The sequence below is a fragment of the Bubalus kerabau genome, chromosome X (assembly GCF_029407905.1).
Source record: "Bubalus kerabau isolate K-KA32 ecotype Philippines breed swamp buffalo chromosome X, PCC_UOA_SB_1v2, whole genome shotgun sequence".
NCBI classification, from domain to species: Eukaryota; Metazoa; Chordata; class Mammalia; order Artiodactyla; family Bovidae; genus Bubalus; species Bubalus kerabau.
This window is the reverse complement of record NC_073647.1, coordinates 106,009,733-106,031,983: the sequence shown is the minus strand read 5'-3', so window position 1 is coordinate 106,031,983 and position 22,251 is coordinate 106,009,733. Positions and strand designations below refer to the sequence as shown.

Sequence of the window (22,251 nt, the reverse complement as noted above, 5' to 3'; positions counted from 1 at the left end):
GTCCTGATTCCTAAAATATCGACGTTCAGTCTTGCCATCTCCTGTTTGACCACTTCCTATTTGCCTTGATTCATGGACCTAAGATTCCAGGTTCCTATGCAATATTGCTCTTGACAGCATTGGACCTTGCTTCCACCACCAGTCCCATCCACAACGGGGTGTTGTTTTTGCTTTGGCTCCATCCCTTCATTCTTTCTAGAGTTATTTCTCCATTGATCTCCAGTAGAATATTGGGCACCTACCAACCTGGGGAGTTCATCTTTCAGTGTCCTAACTTTTTGCCTTTTCATACTGTTCATGGGGTTCTCAAGGCAAGAATACTGAAGTGGTTTGCCATTCCCTTCTCCAGTGGACCACATTTTGTCAGAACTCTCCACCATGACCTGTCCGTCTTGGGTGGCCTTACACAGCATAGCTCATAGTTTCATTGAGTTAGACAAGGCTGTGGTCTATGTGATTAGATTGGTTAGTTTTCTGTGATTGTGATTTTCCGTCTGTCTGCCCTCTGATGGCAAAGGATAAGAAGCTTATGGAAGCTTCCAGATGGGAGAGACTGACTGAGGGGGAAATTGGGTCTTGTTCTGATGGGCGGAGCCGTACTTAGTAAATCTTTAATCCAGTTTTCTGTCAATGGGTGGAGCTGTGTTGCCTTCCTGCTATTTACTTGGGGCCGAACTATGGTGGAGGTAATGAAGATAATGGTGACTGCCTTCAAATGATTCCATGCATGCACTGCTGCACTCAGTGCCCCCAAACCTGAAGCAGGCCACCGCCGACCCACACCTCTGCTGGAGACTCCTGGATACTCCCAGGCAAGTCTGGGTTAGTCTCTCGTGGAGCCACTGCTCCTTTCTCCTGGGTCCTGGTGCAGACAAGGTTTTGTTGTGCCCTCCAAGAGTCTATTTCCCAGTCCTATGTAAGTTCTGGCAGCTCTATGGTGGGGTTAATGGTGACCTCCTCCAAGAGGGCTTATGCTATACCCAAGTCTGTTGCACCCAGAGCCCCTGTCCCTGTGGCAGTCCACTGCTGAGCCGTAGCTCCACAGGAGACACTCAAACACAGTTCTGTCTCAGTCTCTGTGGGGTCCCTGGGTCCTGGTACACATGAAGTTGGTTTGAGCCTTCTGAGCAGCTCTGGCGGGAATGGGGTTTGATTCTAAACGTGAATTCGTCCCTTCTAGTCTTGCTGGGGCTTCTCCTTTGCCCTTGGACATGGGGTATCTCCTCACAGCTGCTCCTGTGCCTACCATCTTACTGGGGTTTCTCTGACCTTGGACGTGAGGTGTCTCTTCATGGCTGCTCCAGCCAAATACAGCCGCCACTCCTGACCTTGGATGTGGGTTATCTCCTCACAGCTGCTCGCTCCAGCCCTAGACAGGTTAGGCTTCCTTCATGGTAGAACCCTTGGGTCTGAACTCAGCCGATTTCCACATTTCTGCTACAGGGAATGAAGCCCCTAGGGGTCTGCCCACCACAGCAGGAACCATGATCATCTCCAGAAGGCTAAATTCTCCAACCATTCTTCTGCCCACTTTGTAGATGATGGAATGATCCAAAAGAAATGGGGAGGCTGACAATTCAGGAAACCAGAATGAGCATTGCAAAAGCTCACTCCTTGAGAAGGATGAAGCATATGTAATCCAGGTGAAGGCCTCAAATGGGATATGGTCACCTCCTCCATAGGGGCAGCAGCATGCCAGGGTGGAAACAGGCAGATTGGGATTGGGAAACTCGAGAAATCCCATGGGATTGCTTCTGTCTTCTCCACAAATTATTGGCGGGTGGGGCTGGTGGTCATTAGGATGGAGGAAGGTTACTAGTGTGTAGTGTAGGTAGCTAAGAGTGACAATGAACAGCAATTCTTCTCCGGTCATGGATTTAAGATAAAACACTTCTGTAAAGTTGTAAAGTTTTCTCCTCAATGTTCAGGTGTTTAGAGACAGGCAGGGAGTGGGCAGGCAGGAGGGTGCAAGGAGCACAAGAGGTGTGTTTGCAGGGGAGAGGTGTGTTTGCGGGGGACAGCTTCCAGCCCTGGCTCAGCAGAGTGAGGAGATGCATGGCTGATGGTGTGGAAGGACACGTGGTCGGTGAGCTGGAGGTCTCCAGGAGGTTGAGGCTATCAATGCATTAGAGTGAGGGTGCTGGAGGACAGGATATCATATTGATTATGATGAGAGGCAGGAGTGCTAGAAACAGACACCATGAGGGGCACGGTCTTTCCTGATACCCAGGGTGGGACCGTGGGCAGAGGCATGCTCCGGTGGGGAGGAAGGGAGCATCGCTGAGGACGGAGAGGCTCCGGGGTGACTTGGCAAGCCTCATAGGCACTGAGGACAGATCAGAAGAGTGAGGGCTGACAGGAGAATAGTGAGTGTGCCACAAGAGGAGCACATTCACAGGCCAGGAGTGGGCGGGAGGAGAATGGCCAGGGGATTTGTACTAGTCCCGCTTTATTGACTATGCCAAAGCCTTTGACTGTGTGGATCACAATAAACTGTGGAAAATTCTGAAAGAGATGGGAATACCAGACCACCTGACCTGCTTCTTGAGAAATCTGTATACAGGTCAGGAAGCAACAGTTAGAACTGGACATGGAACAACAGACTGGTTCCAAATAGGAAAAGGAATATGTCAAGACTGTATATTGTCTCCCTACTTATTTAACTTATATGCAGAGTACATCATGAGAAACGCTGGGCTGGAAGAAGCATAAGCTGGAATCAAGGTTGCCAGGAGAAATATCAATAACCTCAGATATGCAGATGGCACTACCCTTATGGCAGAAAGTGAAGAACTAAAGAGCCTTTTGATGGAAGTGAAAGACGAGAGTGGAAAAGTTGGCTTAAAGCTCAACATTCAGAAAACAAAGATCATGGCATCCAGTCCCATCACTTCATGGCAAATAGATGGTGAAACAGTGGAAACAGTGTCAGACTTTATTTTTCTGGGCTCCAAAATTACTGCAGATGATGACTGCAGCCATGAAATTAAAAGACGTTTACTCCTTGGAAGGAAAGTTATGACCAACCTAGACAGCATATTCAAAAGCAGAGACATTACTTTGCCAACAAAGGTCTGTCTAGTCGGCTATGGTTTTTTCCAGTGGTCATGTATGGATGTGAGAGTTGGACTATGAAGAAAGCTGAGCGCCGAAGAATTGATGCTTTTGAACTGTGGTGTTGGAGAAGACTCTTGAGAGTCCCTTGGACTGCAAGGAGATCCAACCAGTCCATTCTAAAGGAGATCAGTCCTGGTTGTTCATTGGAGGGACTGATGTTGAAGCTGATACTTTGGCCACCTGATGCGAAGAGCTGACTCATTTGAAAAGACCCTGATGCTGGGAAAGATTGAGGGCAGGAGGAGAAGGGGATGACAGAGGATGAGATGGTTGGGTGGCATCACCGACTCAATGGACATGGGTTTGGTTGAACTCAGGGAGCTGGTGATGGACAGGGAGGCCTAGTGTGCTGCGGTTCATGGAGTCGCAAAGAGTCGGACACGACTGAGCGACTGAACTGAACTGAACTGAACTGCACCGCACGTAGGGGCTGGGTAGTAGGCAACAGGACACGGACGTCACCGGTCAGGTTCCTCAGTGGAGAGTTCCAAACAGGGTCAGGGAGAAAACTAGTGGACTGGGCTGGGAGACTGGCAGCGGCTTCACTGGGCTTCTACGCGAAGGCCCTGAAGGCCAGTGGGATCGTAACTCCATTCCCTGGGTGTGCCCAGGAAGGGCTATGTTGCTATGGCTCGGTTTGTGAAGGCTTAGGCTCCGTGGAGTTTGGGAGGTTCACTTCACTTTTGTGGTCATTACTGGCATCCCGCTTGGCTTTTGCATCCATGACTTTCCGGGCTCTACGCGGGAAAACCAGCGGAAAAGATGAATTTTTCTAGCACTCGTGGCAATTGGTCTCCTCTGACTCTAGATGGCAGCATTGCATTGCACAGCAGCCTTGCCCGCCTCCGGCCCCTCCCTTCGTGCTTTAAAAAAACTCGAAAAAGTCGGCTTCTTTTTAGTCTAAGTGAGCTAGGCAGATCTTTAGGCTAGGTCTGCTCCCTTTAATGGGGTCCCTTTTGAAAACTCACTGCCCATAGACAAAACCCTTTTGCTTTTCAAGTTGACCTTTCTCCTGTGGAGCTGCCTAGGTTCCTTAGCAACTTGTCCTTCTGCTTCTCTGAATGATCTTGTTATGGGTTTACCCTGGGTTTTCCTGGGTTTTTTATCTCATTATTAAAGTCACTGAACTTAAATATAGGAATTTGGAATACAGATAAAGTGTAATAAAGAAGGCTAATCTTATTCACAATCCCATTACCTGGTGATGATCATTAATATTTCATGTTTTCTTTCATAAATGTGAACTTTAAACATGAAAATCATATTACATCGTGACTTGAATATCTCACTTTTTAAAGTCAGGATTTTAACGTGTTCCCCAAGTTGGAAAAATCATTTGAAAAAGACTTTTACATTTTTATTCATTTTTCTTCTAAAAGAATAACACCTGACATGGAAAGCAGAAATACTCTGACCTCCGTCTCAGAGGAAAGTATCATAATGTAACCTTTCTGACAGGAGGTGTATTTTTTGCTTTGTTTTTGCTTACCATATTAACTGCAGCACATTAACAAAACAGTGCTTAGCAGTATGTTCTCAAAATATATTTGTTGATTAAATGAACAGATACCTGGTTTCTTCCCTATGCTTTTCTTTGTAAATATAACATCTTTTTATAATACTGGAATGATACTCTATGAACAATTTCCTACATTGATTTTATTTCCTTTCACTTTATTGTGGGCAATGATTATCTTATTACACTTTTTTAAAAGTTTTGTGGGTTGTTTTACCTTCTTCCCCAGTGAGAATTTTCATTCTTGTGTTGGGGGCAGGAAAGCATCCTGCAAACCAGTGTGCAAACTATCGTCTGACAGACTTGGGACCTGAACGGAGGGACACTCTTGGAGGAGCGCTGAGAAGCTGGACAGCTGACTTTTCCTGTGTGCCACAGGTCCCAAAGGCATAAAATGAGGGCAATAATAGCATCTGCTTCATGGGTGGTGTCCAGCATCAATTACCCAGCAGGATCTTAGCTTGGCGCTTGTAGCTATCATGTAATTATTATTGATGCTATCATCAATATTTGCTGTAATGTGTAGTGGGTAGAGTTTTTCAAGCCACAAGACTCAGTGTATTAAAAATGTTCTCTTTAAACTTATAGCTGATATCTATTCTTCTACTACCCATTTCTGCTTTCTGGTGGAAAAATTCATAATTTGCAGGGAATTTGTAGTAATTTGTAGAGCAATTCAGTCTAGGAGATATGTAGGAGGAACACTGATTTATTACTCAAAGATTATTCCTCCATAAAATGAAAATATTTTGCACCATCTCTGTTTATAATAGATTTCAAAGGGGTAAATTTACTGAACTGAAGTATGTGAACACATAACACTCTTGATGCATATTGCAAGAAACATAATACCCATTTGTATTGTCCCTGACTTTCTATGAGAATTCTTGGTTTCGCATACTGTCATCAGCATGTATTAATTTTTAAAAATAAGTAGTTCATTGATCTTAGCAGTTATATGTGAAGACCCTGACCCACATTCAGGCACATACATTGCAGATACTTTTCTTGGATTTTGCTTTTTAATTATTTGTGGTTTCCAGATGCACAGATAGTTTTATTTTTATGTAGTTAATTCCATTAATGTTTCATGCATAGCTTCGCTCTTTAATACAAAGCTGGTAAAATTCTTCCTAATCCACCTGTTCTTTTATTTACTTTCATCCCTATTTTTCTCTGTGTTTATAGTCCCCTGACTAACCTCCCCCCAACACACACACTAAAATGCCTTTAAGACACAAAACAAATGAAAATTCACAGTAACCACAGGTAGTTAGAATTACCCCAAACTATCTGGCAAAATCTGGATTTCCTACCAACTAAAGGGCTGAGTGAAATGACTCTGTAATCCATCTCAGCACATCTCTTAGTAGGACTAAGGCCATGTGAAGGCAATGGCACCCCACTCCAGTACTCTTGCCTGGAAAATCCCATGGACGGAGGAGCCTGGTAGGCTGCAGTCCATGGGGTCGCGAAGAGTCACACACGACTGAGCGACTTCACTTTCACTTTTCACTTTCATGCATTGGAGAAGGAAATGGCAACCCACTCCAGTGTTCTTGCCTAGAGAATCCCAGGGATGGGGGAGCCTGGTGGGCTGCCATGGGGTCGCACAGGGTCAGACACAACTGAAGCGACTTAGCAGCAGTAGCAGCAGCAAGGCCATATGTATAACCATAAATGAGAATTTGTCTAACCATGATAGAAATAATACACACACACACACACACACACACACACACACACACATTCTGTAGTCATAGAGAAAAGAGAACAGCTTTTAAATTTTTAAATGATATCCTTGAAGTTCATCACTCCCGTCCCCCACAGCATTTCCTGGGGAATAATCCAATCCTGTTGACAGGGTGAGGTGAATCCATCTCTAATTAGAGATTGATAAGCTCCTACTTTCAGGAATGCTGCAGGGTGGGCATTAATGTTAACACAACTGCAGATATCTCTACCCTTTTTTGGCTAATGGTGTAAAGCCTGAAATATCAGCTGCTGTTCAGAAACAGAAAATTGACCGGCAGCCCTTATCCATCCATTGTTGTTCATTTGCTAAGTCATGTGCAACTCTTTGCGACTCCATAGACTGCAGCACAATAGGCTTCCCTGTCCTTGACTATCTCCTGGAGTTTACGCAGATTCATGCCCACTGAGTCTGCGATGCTAACTACCTAGTCCTCTTCTGACCCCTTCTCCTTCTGCCTTCAATCTTTCCCAGCATCAGGGTCTTTTCCAATGAGTCAACTCTTCCCATCAGGTGGCCCAAGTATTGAAGCTTAAGCTTCAGCACCATCCTTCCAATGAATATTTAGGGTTGATTTCCTTTAGGATTGATTGGTTTGGTCTCCTTGCTGTCTAAGGGACTCTTAAGAGTCTTCTCCAGCACCACAATTCGAAAGCATCAATTCTTCAGTGGTTACCCTTCTTTATGGTCCAACTCTCACATCCATACATGACTACTGGAAAAACTATAGCTTTGACTAGATGGACCTTTGCCAGCAAAGTGATGTCTCTGCTTTTTAATATGCTGTCTTGGTTTGTCATAGCTTTTCTTCCAAGGATCAAGTGTCTTTTAATTTCATGGCTGACTTTACTGGTAAAACCTACCAAATACTGAAAGAACAAATATTAATAGCAAAATTTTACAAATTTTTCCAAAAAATAGAAAAAGAGGTAATACTTTCAAACTTTTTTTTTATGGGGACAGTATTACCCTGATTCCAAAACCAGACAGACCATACAGGTAAAGAAAAGCAAATGCTAATAAGACATTAATATAGACACAAAAATCTTCAACAAAATGCATACAATCACGTTCCCTTAGTCTATTTGGGCTGCTAAAGCCTTTGACTGTGTGGATCACAATAAACTGTGGAAAATTCTGAAAGAGATGGGAATACCAGACCACCTGATCTGCCTCTTGAGAAACCTATATGCAGGTCAGGGAGCAACAGTTAGAACTGAACATGGAATAACAGACTGGTTCCAAATAGGAAAAGGAGTACGTCAAGGCTGTATATTGTCACCCTGCTTATTGAACTTGTATGCAGAGTGCATCATGAGAAATGCTGGGCTGGAAGAAGCACAAGCTGGAATCAAGACTGCCCAGAGAAATATCAATAACCTCAGATATGCAGATGACACCACCCTTATGGCAGAAAGTGAAGAGGAACTAAAAAGCGTCTTGATGAAAGTGAAAGAGGAGAGTGAAAAAGTTGGCTTAAAGCTCAACATTCAGAAAACTGAGATCATGGCATCTGGTCCCATCACTTCATGGCAAATAGATGGGGAAACAGTGGAAACAGTGTCAGACTTTATTTTTCTGGGCTCCAAAATCACTGCAGATGGTGACTGCAGCCATGAAATTAAAAGATGCTTACTCCTTGGAAGAAAAGTTATGACCAACCTAGATAGCATATTGAAAAGCAGAGACATTACTTTGCCAACAGAGGTCCGTCTAGTCAAGGCTATGGTTTTTCCATTGGTCATGTATGCATGTGAGAGTTGGACTGTGAAGAAGGCTGAGCGCCGAAGAATTGATGCTTTTGAACTGTGGTATTGGAGAAGACTCTTGAGAGTCCCTTGGACTGCAAGGAGATCCAACCAGTCGATCCTCAAGGAGATCAGCCCTAGGTGTTCATTAGAAGGACTGATGCTGAGGCTGAAACTCCAATACTTTGGCCATCTCATGCGAAGAGTTGACTCACTGGAAAAGACTCTGATTCTGGGAGGGATTGGGGGCAGGAGGGGAAGGGGACGACAGAGGATGAGATGGCTGGATGGCATCACTGACTCGATGGATGTGAGTCTGAGTGAACTCCGGGAGTTGGTGATGGACAGGGAGGCCTGGCATGCTGCGATTCATGGGGTCGCAAAGAGTTGGACATGACTGAGCGACTGAACTGAACTGAATGAAGTACCATAGACTGAGTGGCTTGAACAACATTTATTTCTCATAGATATGGAGGCTGAAAAGTCAAAGATCAAAGCAGTCATAGATTTTATGTCTGTTGAAGGCCTGCTTCCTCATTCATAGTCTTCTTCTTGTATATTTACCTGATGAAATAGATAAGAGAGCTGCCTGGAATCTATTTTATAAGGGCCTTAATCCCATTCAGGAGGATCTACCTTCATGACCTAGTCACTCCCAAAGGCCTCAGCTCTAAATACTATCACATTGGGGGTTAAGATTCGGCATATGGATTTGGGAGGAGGGGTACACAGACATTCACATTTATAGCACACGTCTAATCAGAACCATCCTCACTGTCAAAACAGATGATCCAAGTTATGATTAAGGAACAGAAAATGAAAAAGCAAACTGCTCCTCCAACCCATGGTGAGGGCCTTATTGACTCAATTCCTGAACCTTGTGCACCCCTATAATTTTATTTTATCTCTGAAAAGATTTGGCTAGTCATGAAAGCAGCTCAACTTGTCTAAGAGGAGAGACTGCAAAATAATTACAGTTGATCCTTGAACAACATGGGTTTGAACTGCATTCGTTCACTTATATGCCATATTTTTTTCAGTAAATACTACAGTACCATATGATCTGCAGTTGGTTGGAGCCATGCATGTGGAACCATGGATACAGACTGACCATGGGAATTGAGCATCCTTGAATTTTGGTATTCAAGACAGGTCCTGAAACCAATCCCCTTCAGATACTGATGGACAAGTGTACAGTAGACACCCATTTTCCTTGCTTCAACTTTGCAGCGAATGAGAAGGAATGACCTTTTTAGGAGGTCTGTGAAAACCCCTTCCTCAGAGCACAGTCAATATTTTGAGCAGATTCTTAGTTCCTTGGAAAAGTTTTATACCCATGATGTTGTTTTTATTCAGTCTTACTCAGAGCCCAGTTTTGCAGGAAAAAAAATTCTCATGCTGAAAGCAATAGCAATTATCTGGAATTGGTAATACCACAGATGCATAAGCCTGCGATTTCAGTTGGGGCAAACAAATTTTGGGGTCTCAAAATTTAAAATCCAGGTGTGGCTCAAAATTTTAAATTGAGACCTGAAGAATTAGACAGCTGCAAGGTACTTGGTTGGGGGTCCTTAGGTGGTGCTAGTGGTAAAGAACCCATCTGCTAATGCAGGAGATATAAGAGATGCAGGTTCAAAACCTGGGTCAGGAAGATCTCCTGGAGAAGCAAATGGCTACCTACTCCAGTATTCTTGTATGGAGAATCCCTTGGACAGAGGAGCCTGGTGGTCTACAGTCCATAGGGTTGCAAAGAGTCAGACATGCCTGAAGCGACTTAGCACATAGCATAGGGTACTTAGTGAGGTACCAGTGTATTTTTGGAATCTAGGAGCCTACTTATATGTGCAGGGTTGTGTGAGTGCCCAATAAAGGGCCAAGAAAGCCCCATCAACTCAACTTCTGATTGACCTCAAGGCTCTGAACAAGCAGGAAGTGAAAGATGATGCTTGTAAACTGCCTGACGTTTCAAGGTGTGCTTTCACACACAGATCCCTTTGATTAAATGCATGGAAGACCTGCTAGCTCATGACATTTAAGAAAACACTGATTATTATCAACTGAACCCTAACTATACTGACAAGAGATGACCCCCAAGGAAGCCAAGCTTATAAATAAAAGCAACACAATTTTTTAAAAATGTGAGCAGAGAGCTCAATGTCCCCATTCTGTAAGGAATACAGAATCTGTATAATCAGCCTAGGAAAGTTGCTAAACAAATAAAGAGCCTTAAAAACAACAACAACAAATTAGTGGTGCAGGAGCTTTCTAATTCCAGAACATTAGAAATTACTACATTATTAATTTCTAATTACCACCACATACTATCTACATGTCCTATTTTCAATGAAATGTATGAGACAAACAACAAGAAAGCATGGCCCACATAGCCGAAAAGAAGAAGCCAATTGAAACTATCCCTGAGGTGATCCAGATGATGTCTTTAGTAGGCAAAGATCTTAAGTCCTAAATTTTAAATATGTTCAAAAAACTAAAAGAAATCATGTCTAAAGAAGTGAACGATGCCTACTATGTCTTACTAAACAGAGAACAAGAATAGATAGAAATAATATTCTAAAAAACCATCGTTAGGGTGTTACCCTCCTCTGTATGGTTGAAGATGTGTTAGCACATATGCTTATTTCAGCTAGCAGGAAAGGGGAAAAGGACAAAAACAGGAGGTTAAACCATTTGCTTTAATGGCATGATTTAGATATTGTTTACAACTTGACTATTCATGACCCATTGAACAGAACTTAGTCACATGGTCACATCTACCTGCAAATTAAGATGAAAAATTGAATTTTCATCATATGACTATGTGCCCAGCTAAAATTTCTACTCTCACAGAAAATGAGGAAAATTGTTAGAGGAATTTCTTTCACAGTCAACCCTGTTTTTAGTTTTAAGTGTATGTCTTGCACTTTGTTTAATTAAATCCAAAATATATTGGTTTTATGCTGTTTAAATGGAGTTTTGCAATTAATTTCATTTGGGGATTGTTCATTGTTATTGTATAGGAATATAGTCCTTGTCTATGTCCTACAGCCTTTGGAATTCCTTTATTAATTGTCAAAGCTTTTTTCTTTTTGGTGTGTAGATTCGTTCACATTTTCATTCTTTTTTTATTTTATTGGCGTATAGCTGCTTTACACTGTTGCGTCAGTTTCTGGTGTTCTTCCCCTGTGGCTCCTGCACGTGTAATGCAGGAGACTTGGGGTTCAGTCACTGTGTTGGGAAGATCCCCTGTAGTAGGGCATGGCAACCCACTCCAGTATTCTTGCCTGAAGAATCCCACGGACAGAGGAAGCCTGGTGGGCTACAGTCCATAGTGTCTCAAAGAGTCGGATGCAACTGAAGTGACTGAGCACGCAGATGCAGGCATAGAATAGCTGTGCTGTTGTCTCTGCAGGGAATAATCAGTTTTTGCTGTACAGCAAAGTGAATCAGTCATATGTATACATGCTGCTGCTGCTAAGTCACTCAGTTGTGTCCGACTCTGTGTGACCCCATAGACGGCAGCCCACCAGGCTCTGCCATCCCTGGGATTCTCCAGGCAAGAACACTGGAGTGGGTTGCCATTTCCTTCTCCAATGCATGAAAGTGAAAAGTGAAAGTGAAGTCGCTCAGTTGTATCCGACTTAGCGACCCCATGGACTGCAGTTTACCAGGCTCCTCCATCCATGGGATTTTCCAAGCAAGAGTACTGGAGTGGGGTGCCATTGCCTTCTCCGATATGTATACATATATCCCCTCATTTTTGGATTTTCTTCCCATTTAGGTCACCATAGAGCACCTAGTAAAGTTCTTTGTGCTATCCCGTAGGTTCTCGTTGTTGTTGTTTAGTCGTTAAGTCATAACTGATTGTTTTGCAACCCCATGGACTGTAGCCCACCAGGTTCCTCTAGCAATGGGATTTCCCAGGCAAGAATACTGAAATGGGTTGCCATTTCCTACTCCAGGGAGCTTTCTGACCCAGGGATCAAACTCATGTCTCCTGCATTGGCAGGCAAAGTCTTTACCACTGAGCCACTGGGGAATCCCAGGTTCTCATTAGTTACCTATTTCATACATAGTATTAAATATATGTCAGTTCCGATCTCCCAATTCATCCACCCCTGCCTTCCCCTTGGGATATAGCATTTATTATTGTAAAAATACATCACATCTTCTAGATCGTTTCTTCTGTTGATGAATATTTAGGTTTGCTTCCTTGTCCTGGCTATTGTAAATAGTGCTGAGATGAGCATTGGGGTGCATGTGTATTTTTGAATTATGGTTTTCTCCAGGTATATATCCAGGAATAGGATTGCTGAGTCATATGGTAGTTCTATTTTCAGTTTTTTAAAAATTAATTTATTTATTTTGATTGGAGGCTAATTACTTTACATTATTGTGGTGGGTTTTGCCATACATTCACATGAATCAGCCACAAAGTACATGTGTCTCCCCATCCTGAACCCCCCTCCCACCTCCCTCCCTACCCCATCCCTCTGGGCTGTCCCAGAGCACCAGCTTTGAGTGCCTTGCTTCATGTATTGAACTTGCTCTGTTCATCTAATTTAAATACAGTAATATACATGTTTCAATGCTATTCTTTCATATTGCCCCACTCTTGCCTTCTCCCACATATTCCAAGTCTGTTCTTTACAACTGTGTCTCTTTTGCTGCCTTGCATATAGGGTCGTCATTACCATCTTTCTAAATTCCATGTGTATGCATTAATAAACTGTACTGGTGTTTCTCTGACTTACTTCACTCTGTATAATAGGCTCCAGTTTCATCCACCTCATTAGAACTGACCCAAATGTGTTCCTTTTTATAGCTGAGTAATATTCCATTGTGTATGTGTAACACAACTTCCTCATCCATTTGTCTGCTGATGGACATCTAGGTTGCTTCCATGTCTTAGGCTACTGTAAACAGTGCTGCAATGAACATTGGGGTACACGTGTCTCTTTCAATTCTGGTTCCCTTGGAGTGCATGTCCAGTAGTGGGATTGCTGGTTCATATGGCAGTTCTATTTCCAGTTTTTTAAGGAATCTCCACACTGTTCTCCACAGTGGCTGTTTGCATTCCCACCAACATTGTAAGGGGGTTCCCTTTTCTCCACACCCTCTCCAGCATTTATTGTTTATATATAGACTTTTTTGATGCTGACCATAGAAGACTGGGAGAAGGCAATGGCACCCCACTGCAGTACTGTTGCCCGGAAAATCCCATGGATGGAGGAGCCTGGTGGGCTGCAGTCCATGGGGTCCCTAAGAGTCAGACACGACTGAGTGACTTCACTTTCACTTTCCACTTTCATGCATTGGAGAAGGCAATGGCACCCCACTCCAGTACTGTTGCCCAGAAAATCCCATGGACAGAGAAGCCTGGTAGGCTGCAGTCCATGGGGTCACACAGAGTCAGACACGACTGAAGCAACAAGGAGATCCAACCAGTCCGTTCTGAAGGAGATCAGTCCTGGGATTTCTTTGGAGGGAATGATGCTAAAGCTGAAACTCTAGTACTTTGGCCACCTCATGCGAAGAGCTGACTCATTGGAAAAGACTCTGATGCTGGGAGGGATTGGGGGCAGGAGGAGAAGGGGACGACAGTGGATGAGATGGCTGGATGGCATCACTGACTCGATGGATGTGAGTCTGAGTGAACTCCGGGAGTTGGTGATGGACAGAGAGGCCTGGCATGCTGCAATTCATGGGGTCGCAAAGAGTTGGACACGACTGAGAGACTGAACTGAACTGAACTGATTCTGACTGCTGTAGTTTTGATTTGCATTTCTTTAATAATCAGCGATGTTGGACATCTTTTCATGTTTTTGTTGGCCATCTGTGTGTCTTCTTTTCAGAAATGTCTAATTAGGTCTTCTGCGAATTTTTTCATTGTGTTTTTTTTTTTTTTTTAATATTGAGCTGTATGGGCTGTTTGTATATTTTGAAGATCAACCCTTTGTCAATTGCTTTGTTTGCAAATATTTTCTCTTGTTCTGAGGGTTGTCTTTTCATCTTGTTTATGATTGCCTGTGCTGTGCAAAAGCTTTTAAGTTTCATTAGGTCCCATTTGTTTATTTTTGTTTTTATTTTTATTACTCAAGGAGGTGAGTCAAAGAGGATCTTGCTGCATTTTATGTCAAAGGGTGTTCTGCCTACGTTTTCTTCTAGGAGTTTAATAATGTCTGGCCTTACATTTAGGTCTTATTCTATATTGAGTTTATTTTTGTGTATGGTATTAGAGAGTGTTCTAATTTCAATTTTAATATGCAGCTGTCCAGTTTTCCCAGCACCTGTTATTGAAGACACTGTCATTTCTCCATTGTATATTCTTGCCTCCTATGTCAGAAATTAGGTGACCATATGTACATGGATTTATCTTGGGGCTTTCTATCCTGTTCCATTGATCTATATTTCTGTTTTTGTTTCAGTACCATGTTGTGTTAATGACTGTAGCTTTGTAGTATAGTCTGAAGTCAGGGAGCCTGATTCCTCCAGCTCCATTTTTCTTTCTTAAGATGGCTTTGGCTACTTGAGATCATTTGTGTTTCCATATATTGTGAAATTTTATGCTCTAATTCTGTGAAAAATGCCATTGGTAAATTGATAGGGATTGCATCGAAATTTTACATTGCTTTGGGTAATATGGTCATTTTCACAATATTAATTCTTCCAATGTAAGAACATGGCATATCTTTCCATCTGTTTGTGTCATCTTTGATTTCTTCATCAGTATCTTATAGTTTTCTGTGTACAGGTCTTTTGCCTCATTTTGTAGGTTTATTCCTAGGTGTTTTATTCTTTTTCTTGCAGTGGTAAATGTGATTCTTTCCTTAACTTTTCTTTCTTATCTTTTGTTATTAGTGTATAGTAATATAAGAGATTTCTTCTGTGTATTATTTTTTGTTACTAAATTTATTAATGAGCTCTAGTAGTTTTCTGATTACCTCTTTAGGATTTTCCACATATAGTATCATGTCATCAGCAAACAGGACAGTCATACTTCTTCTTTTCCAATTTGGATTCCTTTTATTTCTTTTTCTTCTCTGATTGCCATGGCTAGGACTTCCAAAACTATATTGAATAATAGTAGTGAGAGTGAACATACTCGTCTTGTTCCTGATCTTAGAGGAAATGGTTTCAGTTTTTTGACATTGAGAATGATGTTTGTGGTGGGTTGTCATATATGGCCTTTATTATCTTGAGGTAAGTTCCCTCTGTTTCCACTTTCTGGAAAGATATTTTTTTAAATCATAAATGTGTGCTGAATCTTATCAAAAGATTTTTCTGCATCTATTGAGATGACCATATGATTTTCATTGGTCAATTTATTATTATGGTGTACAACATTGATTGATTTGCATATATCAGAGAATCTTTGTATCTCTTGGATAAATCCCACTTGACCATAGTGTATGATCTGATCCTTTTAATGTGTTGTTTCATTCTGTTTGTTAGGATATTGTTGGGGATTTTTGCATTCATATTCATCAATAATATTGGCCTATAATTTTCTTTTTTGTGTAATATCTTTGTCTGTTTTTGGTATCAGAGTGATAGTAATATCATAAAATGAGCTTGGGAGTGTTCTTTCCACTGCAAGTTTTTGGAACATTTTCAGAAGAATAGGTGTTAGCTCTTCTCTAAATGATAGAATTTGCCTGTGAAGCCATCTGATCCTGGACCTTTATTTGTTGGAAGATTTTTAATCATATTTTCAATTTCATTACTTTTGATTGGTTTGTTCATATATTCTATTTCTTCCTTGTTGAGACTGAAAGAAAGTTGTAATTTTCTAATCATTTGTCCATTTCTTTTATGTTGTCCACTTTATTCACATATAGTTGCTTGACTAATCTCTTATAATCTTTCATATTTCTGCATTTTCAGTCTTAACTTCTACATTTTCATTTCTAATTTTATTGATTTGTGTCCCCTCCTTTTTTTCTTGTTGAGTTAAAAGTTATCAATTTTGTTTATCATCTCAAAGAACCAGATTTTAGTTTCATTGATCTTTGTTATTGCTTTCTTCTTTTTGATTAATTTCTTCTCTGATCTTTATGATTTATTTCCTTATACTAACCTTGGGTTTTTGTTGTTGTTGTTGTTGTTGTTGTTCTCTCTCTAGTTCTCTTGTTCCTTGAGGCAGGATTTTATTGCTATAAACTTCCCTCTTAGAATTATTCTTGCTTCATCCCATATGTTTTGGGTCATTGTGTTTTCATTGTTATTTGCTTATGGTATGTTTTGATTTTTCCCTTTTATCTCTTGGTTATTTAGTAACATATTATTTAGTTTCCAGATGTTTATATTTTTTATAGTTTTTTTCCTGGTTTGATTTCTAATGTCATAGTGATGTAGTCAGAAATAGATGCTTGATATAATTTCAATTTTCTTAAACTTACTAAGGCTTGATTTTTCACCAAAGATGTGATCTATCCTGGAGAATGTTCTATGTGCACTTGAGTTGAAACTATATTTTGTCTACTGAAAGTATTTTGTATCTGAAAGTATATCCCATGCTTTTAGATGGGATAGCCTATACATATAAATTAAGTCTTTTTGGACTAATGTGTCATTTACAGTTTTTGTTTTCTTATTAATTTTCTGTCTGAATGATCTATCCATTGATATAAGTGGAGTGTTACTGTTCTCCACTGTCATTGTGTTACTGTTGATTTTCCCTTTTATGGCTGTTAACATTTGCCTTATGTATTGAGGTACTCCTATATTAGGTTCATAAATATTTTCAATTGTTATATCTTCTTGGATTGATTGCTTGTTCATTATGTAGTGTCCTTCATTGTCTATTGTAATAGTCTTTATTTTAAAGTCTCTTTTGTCTGATATAAGAATTGCTACTCCAGCTTTCTTTCAATTTCCATTTGCATGGATTATCTTTTTCCATCGCCTCACTTTCATGCTGTGTGTGTCCCTGGGTCTGAAATGGGTCAGTTGTAAGCAGCATATATACAGGTCTCATTTTCATATCCATTCAACCAATCTGAGTCTTTTGGTTGGAGCATTTAATCCATTTACACTTAAGGTAATTATCAATATACATGTTCCTATTACTGTTTTCTTAATTGTTTTAAGTTTGTTTTTATAGGTCTTTTTCTTCTCTTCTGTTTCACACATAGAGAAGTTCCTTTAGCACTTGTAAAGCTAGTTAGGTGGTGCTGAATTGTCTGTAACACTTGATTTCTCTGTTGAATTTGAATGAGATCCTTGCTTGATAGAGTAATCTTGGTTGTAGGTTTTTTTTCCCCCTTTTATCACTTTAAATATATCCTGCCACTCACTTCTGGCCTGCAGTTTCAGCTGAAAAATCAGCTGACAACCTTATGGTGATTACCTTGTATGTTGTCTGTTGCTTTTCCCTTGCTGCTTTTAATATTTTTCATTGTATTTAACATTTATTAATTTGATTAATATGTGTCTCAGCATGTTTCTCCCTGGGTTTATCCTGTATGTACACTCTGCACTTCCTGGACTTGGGTGACTATTTCCTTTCCCATGTTAGTGAGGTTTTCGATTATAATCTATTCAAATATTTTCTCAGGCCCTTTTTGTCTGTCTTCTTTTGGGACTGGTATAATTTGAATGGTGATGCATTTAATTTTGTCCCAGAAGTCTCTGAGACTCTCCTTATTTCTTTTCGTTCTTTTATCTTTATTATGTTCAACAGCACTTATTTCCATCATTCTGTCTTCCACCTCACTTATCCTATTTTCTTCCTCAGTTATTATGCTATTGGTTTCTTCTAGTGTATTTTTCACTTCAGTTACCATGTTGTTCAATACTGTTTATTAGTTCTTTACTTCTTCTAGGTCTTTGTTAAAACTTTCTTGTATCTTCTGAATTTGTACCTCCATTCTATTTCCGAGATCTTGAGTCATCTTTACTATCATAACTCTGAATATTTTTTCATGTAGATTGCCTATTTCCTCTTCATTTATTTGATTTTGTGGGTTTTGACCTTGCTAATTTGTCTGCAACATATTTCTTTTTTGTCTCATTTTATCTTACTTTATATTTATGGTTTCATTTTCACAGGCTTCAGGGTCATAGTTCCTCTTGCTTTTGTTGTCTGCCCCCTGATAACTGAGGTTGATCTAGGCGCTTGTGTAGCCTCCTGTTGGGAGGGACTGGTACCTGCATTCTGGTAGGTGGAGCTGAATCTTTTCCCTCTGATAGGCAGAGCCACATCAAATGGCGTGTTTTGGGATGTCCATGAGCTTAGCACAAACTTACACAGTCTATTTGCTGACAGGTAGGGCTTTGTTCTGTCTTGCTAGGTGCTTGGTGTGAGGTGTCCAGCACTGGGGCCTGCAGGAAGTTGTATGGAGCTGGATCTTTGTGTTGAGATGGATACTTATGGGAGAGTGCCTACTGATTAACATTCTCTGCTGCTGCTGCTAAGTCACTTCAGTCGTGTCCGACTCTGTGTGACCCCATAGATGGCAGCCCACCAGGCTCCCCCATCCCTGGGATTCTCCAGGCAAGAACACTGGAGTGGGTTGCCATTTCCTTCTCCAATGCATGAAAATGAAAAGTGAAAGTGACAGTGAAGTCGCTCAGTCGTGTCTGACTCCTAGCGACCCCATGGACTGCAGCCCACCAGGCTCCTCTGTCCATGGGATTTTCCAGGCAAGAGTACTGGAGTGGGGTGCCATTGCCTTCTCCTAACATTCTCTAGGCCCAGGAATTCTCTGGTGGTCCGGTTTCTTGGACTTGGCACTACCACCCTGGAGGCCCAGACCTGACTTGTGGTTGGGGAATTAAAATCCTGCGAGATGCAGGTGTGGGCAGAGTAAAAGCAAAGAAAAAAAGGAAAAGAAAAGAAACAAACTAATCCCAAGACAAGTAACAAAAACAAAACAAATAGGAACAACAACAAGCAACACTCCACATACAAAAAGAAGAAAGAAAATGGACAAACTGAACCCAAGAGAAATGATTAAAAACAAAACCAAACAGAAACAAAGAATGTGACAGGAAAAAAAATACAAAGAAAACCAAAGCAAAGCAAAAGAACAAAGAAAAGAACTCAAAAATGAAAAGAATCAACAAGGACTAAGCTAGGAAAAACAAAAAATGAAAAACAAAACAAAAGCAGAAGGCAAACTAAAAAAAGCAAACATAAAACACATAAAAATGATTTTAAAAAACCCAAAAAACAAAAACAAGAAAAAAAATCACAAAATGGGAAAAACTAAAGTAAAATAGAAACATAAAAAACGTACTAACAAAAATAAGAATCACAAATAACAAATAATAAAACAACAATACCAACAACTGAACAAAATGAAACAAACAAAAAATAATAATAGTAATAAGAACATTTTCCTGGGGCCTCCTCTGTCAGTGTCCTTGCTCCCACAGTGAGCCACAGCCTACCCCTGCTTCCCCAGAAGGCACTCAGTACCTCTAGGTAGGTCTCTGGATCTGCTGTGGGCACTGTGGGGCCAGCTCAGACTCTGACTTGGCCAAACTCCCATGTGTACTTGCTCCCAAAGTTGATTGCTGCTAAAGCTAGACTGGTCTTAGTTGTGGGAACACCTGTTGTCTATTCAGATAGTCCACAGACAAAGAATATACCAAGCTGATTGCAAAGACTTAATCCACAGCTTGTTCAGCTGCACGGAGAGATTTCCATTCTTCTTACTTAGTTGCACTGCCCTTGGGGCTCAACTTTGATTTTGGCCCCAGCTCTACATGTGGGCCACCCTCAGCCATCTGTTCCCCACCGAGATGAGAGGGGTCAAAAGTACCAGCTTATTGGGATATCTTACTCAGGCCAGTGAGGGATGTGGTGGCCAGAGATGGGGTGTTCACCAAGTGCCTGTGGTGGCAGTGACTTGCAGGGAGTTACAGCAGACTGGGACTTCACTCTGGTGGGAGTCCTTCCCAATGTCTGCAGAGGCAGGAGCTGGCATGTGGAGGCAGTGGTGGCCCTGTCCCTTGTGAATCACTCAACAGTAGCATCTCATTTCCTAGGCAGACCATGCTTCCTCCAGGGAATTTCTGGCCTTGGAGTCCCCTCACTCCCATACCTTCTGTTAAGTCTGTACAGGTGACAGCAGTCCTCTCCCTGAATCTGTTTTCTTAATCCCACACTTTACCACTCAGCACCCACCTGCGTTGGCAGATTCTCATCTCAGGCAGGGATGCCCAGAGCTGATTCCTGAGGAGGATGCAGGATGGGTGGCGCTCAGGACCCTGGAGCTGCCATGGGAAGAGGAGGCTTTGGCTTGAGAGACAGGCAAGGCTGCTCAGATGGGCACCCCTCCCAGTGCCCAAACAGGTCAAAGCCAGTGGAAGGGGATGAGAGTTACAGTTGCAGCCCTACCCCTTGTGCACCACTCATCAGTGTTGCTTTGCTTCTGTGATATCCTGGGCTTTGTCTGCAAACTTTCCTAGTAATGGAGCTCTTTACTCTTATTCCTTCAGGCTGTTTTTTCACAGCTAACAGCTGTCCCCTCTCTGGGTCTGCACTGCAAACCCCACTTTTTAGCACCAGCCCTCACTCGGCAACAAGAGACACACAACTCAAGCTAGGGTTTGCAGGGCTGCAGCATGGGCCATGCACACAGTTCTTACTTTGCCCTGCCTTCCACTGACTATCTGCTGCATTCTCCTTTAATCCCATGAAGATCTCTTTCTGTCCCAGCTGATTTCCCCACTGTGAGGGGATTTTTCTGAGTGTGGAAAACTCTTCTCACCTTCAGCTTCCCATTAGGGTTGCTGATCCTTTTTGATTCCCCTTTCCTTTCTTTTGTCCTACCTTATTGTGAGGGTAGTTTTCTTGTTTTTTTTAGGTGTTCAAAGTCTTCCACTAATGTTCAGCAGGTGCTCTGTGAGAACTGTTTCTTTTGTAGATGTATTCTTGATGCACTTGTGAGGAGAGATAAATTCCATGTCCTCCTATTCTTCCATCTTGACTTCTCCCCCAACATTTTCTATGTACAAGACCATATCATCTGTGAATAGTTATGCCTCTTCCTTTCCAGTCTGGATACATTTAATTGTATTGCTTGTTTGCCCTGGCTAGAACCTCTATGACAATTTTGAATAGAAGTGGCAAGAGGGGCATGCTTGTCTTGTTCCTGATCTTAAGAGAAAAGAATTCACTCTTTCCCAATTAAGTTTGATGTTTGCTGATGGTTTTTTCATATAATTTTAATCAAATTTATATTCTAATCCACTTTTAATGAGATTTGACCATGTTACTTGCATAAACCCTCCTCAGATTTTTGCATGCCTTTGGCTCATTTCTAGAGTTTTGGGGAAGTTGATTGTGGCAATTTTTGGCACAAACACTGTTTTTTATAGAGGGGTAGATTTTTGAAGATCCACAGTCCACTCTTCTGTAAGTGTTTCTCCTAGTCATGATTTTAGTGCTGAAAAATTCCAATTTTTATTTACTGGTTTTTGTGCTGTGCCCATTTTACTCCCTCCTCTTAGTGGAGGATAACTTGAGGCTATTTGAAAATGATAGACTTGGCTGGGAAGCCTGTCTGAATTTTGCCTCTAGATTGATGCTTATTGTCTTACAGAGATGATGTTATAGGTGATACTGAAGAAAATTTTAGGGCCACAGACTTGTCTCTTGCCAAGGCTGCCACCTTATTACAATAGCCACTTTTTAAGAGTTCATTTTTCTTGCAGGACTTTGCCAAATGCAGCAAGAAGAAGACAGCTGACATTAAAATTTTCTTTTTCCAACCAGCTTTGCAGAAGGGGATTTACTATGACAATTAGAAGTTATCAAAATTATTGGAAAAGCTGGAGGAATGTACTGTAGCATGAATTTCTAGAAATTGCTCCCAGAATCTGTTCCCTTGCAGTGAAACTATCAATAACTTCTTGACATCACAAAACTAGAGATTGGACACTAACATATTCACATTACTTTTGAGCAGATGACAACAAAAAGATACAGTAAAATGGCCTCCAACAACTTCTTCCTTCTAAATATTGTGTGAATGTATTTAATTGGAAAAATAACTTTCATTGAGAAATCTGGTTGCAAGAGAATTTGTAAGAAGATACACTAGAAAGTGGACGCAATGGAGATTGAGTGAGCCAAATGACCTTGTCTGCTATTAAATGAATAACAT

At 41.3% G+C, this 22,251-nt stretch overlaps 1 long non-coding RNA gene across 1 annotated transcript in view; it reads left to right on the top strand.

Annotated features, from left to right (window-relative positions):
- Positions 1-1,460: 1,460 nt before the first annotated feature.
- The window catches only part of LOC129639553 (uncharacterized), a 53,315-nt gene continuing 32,524 nt past the window's right edge, over positions 1,461-22,251 (top strand). Inside the window, exon 1 of the long non-coding RNA XR_008708468.1 lies at positions 1,461-1,643. This is a non-coding gene — a long non-coding RNA (uncharacterized LOC129639553). The remainder of the gene's footprint in view (positions 1,644-22,251) is intronic.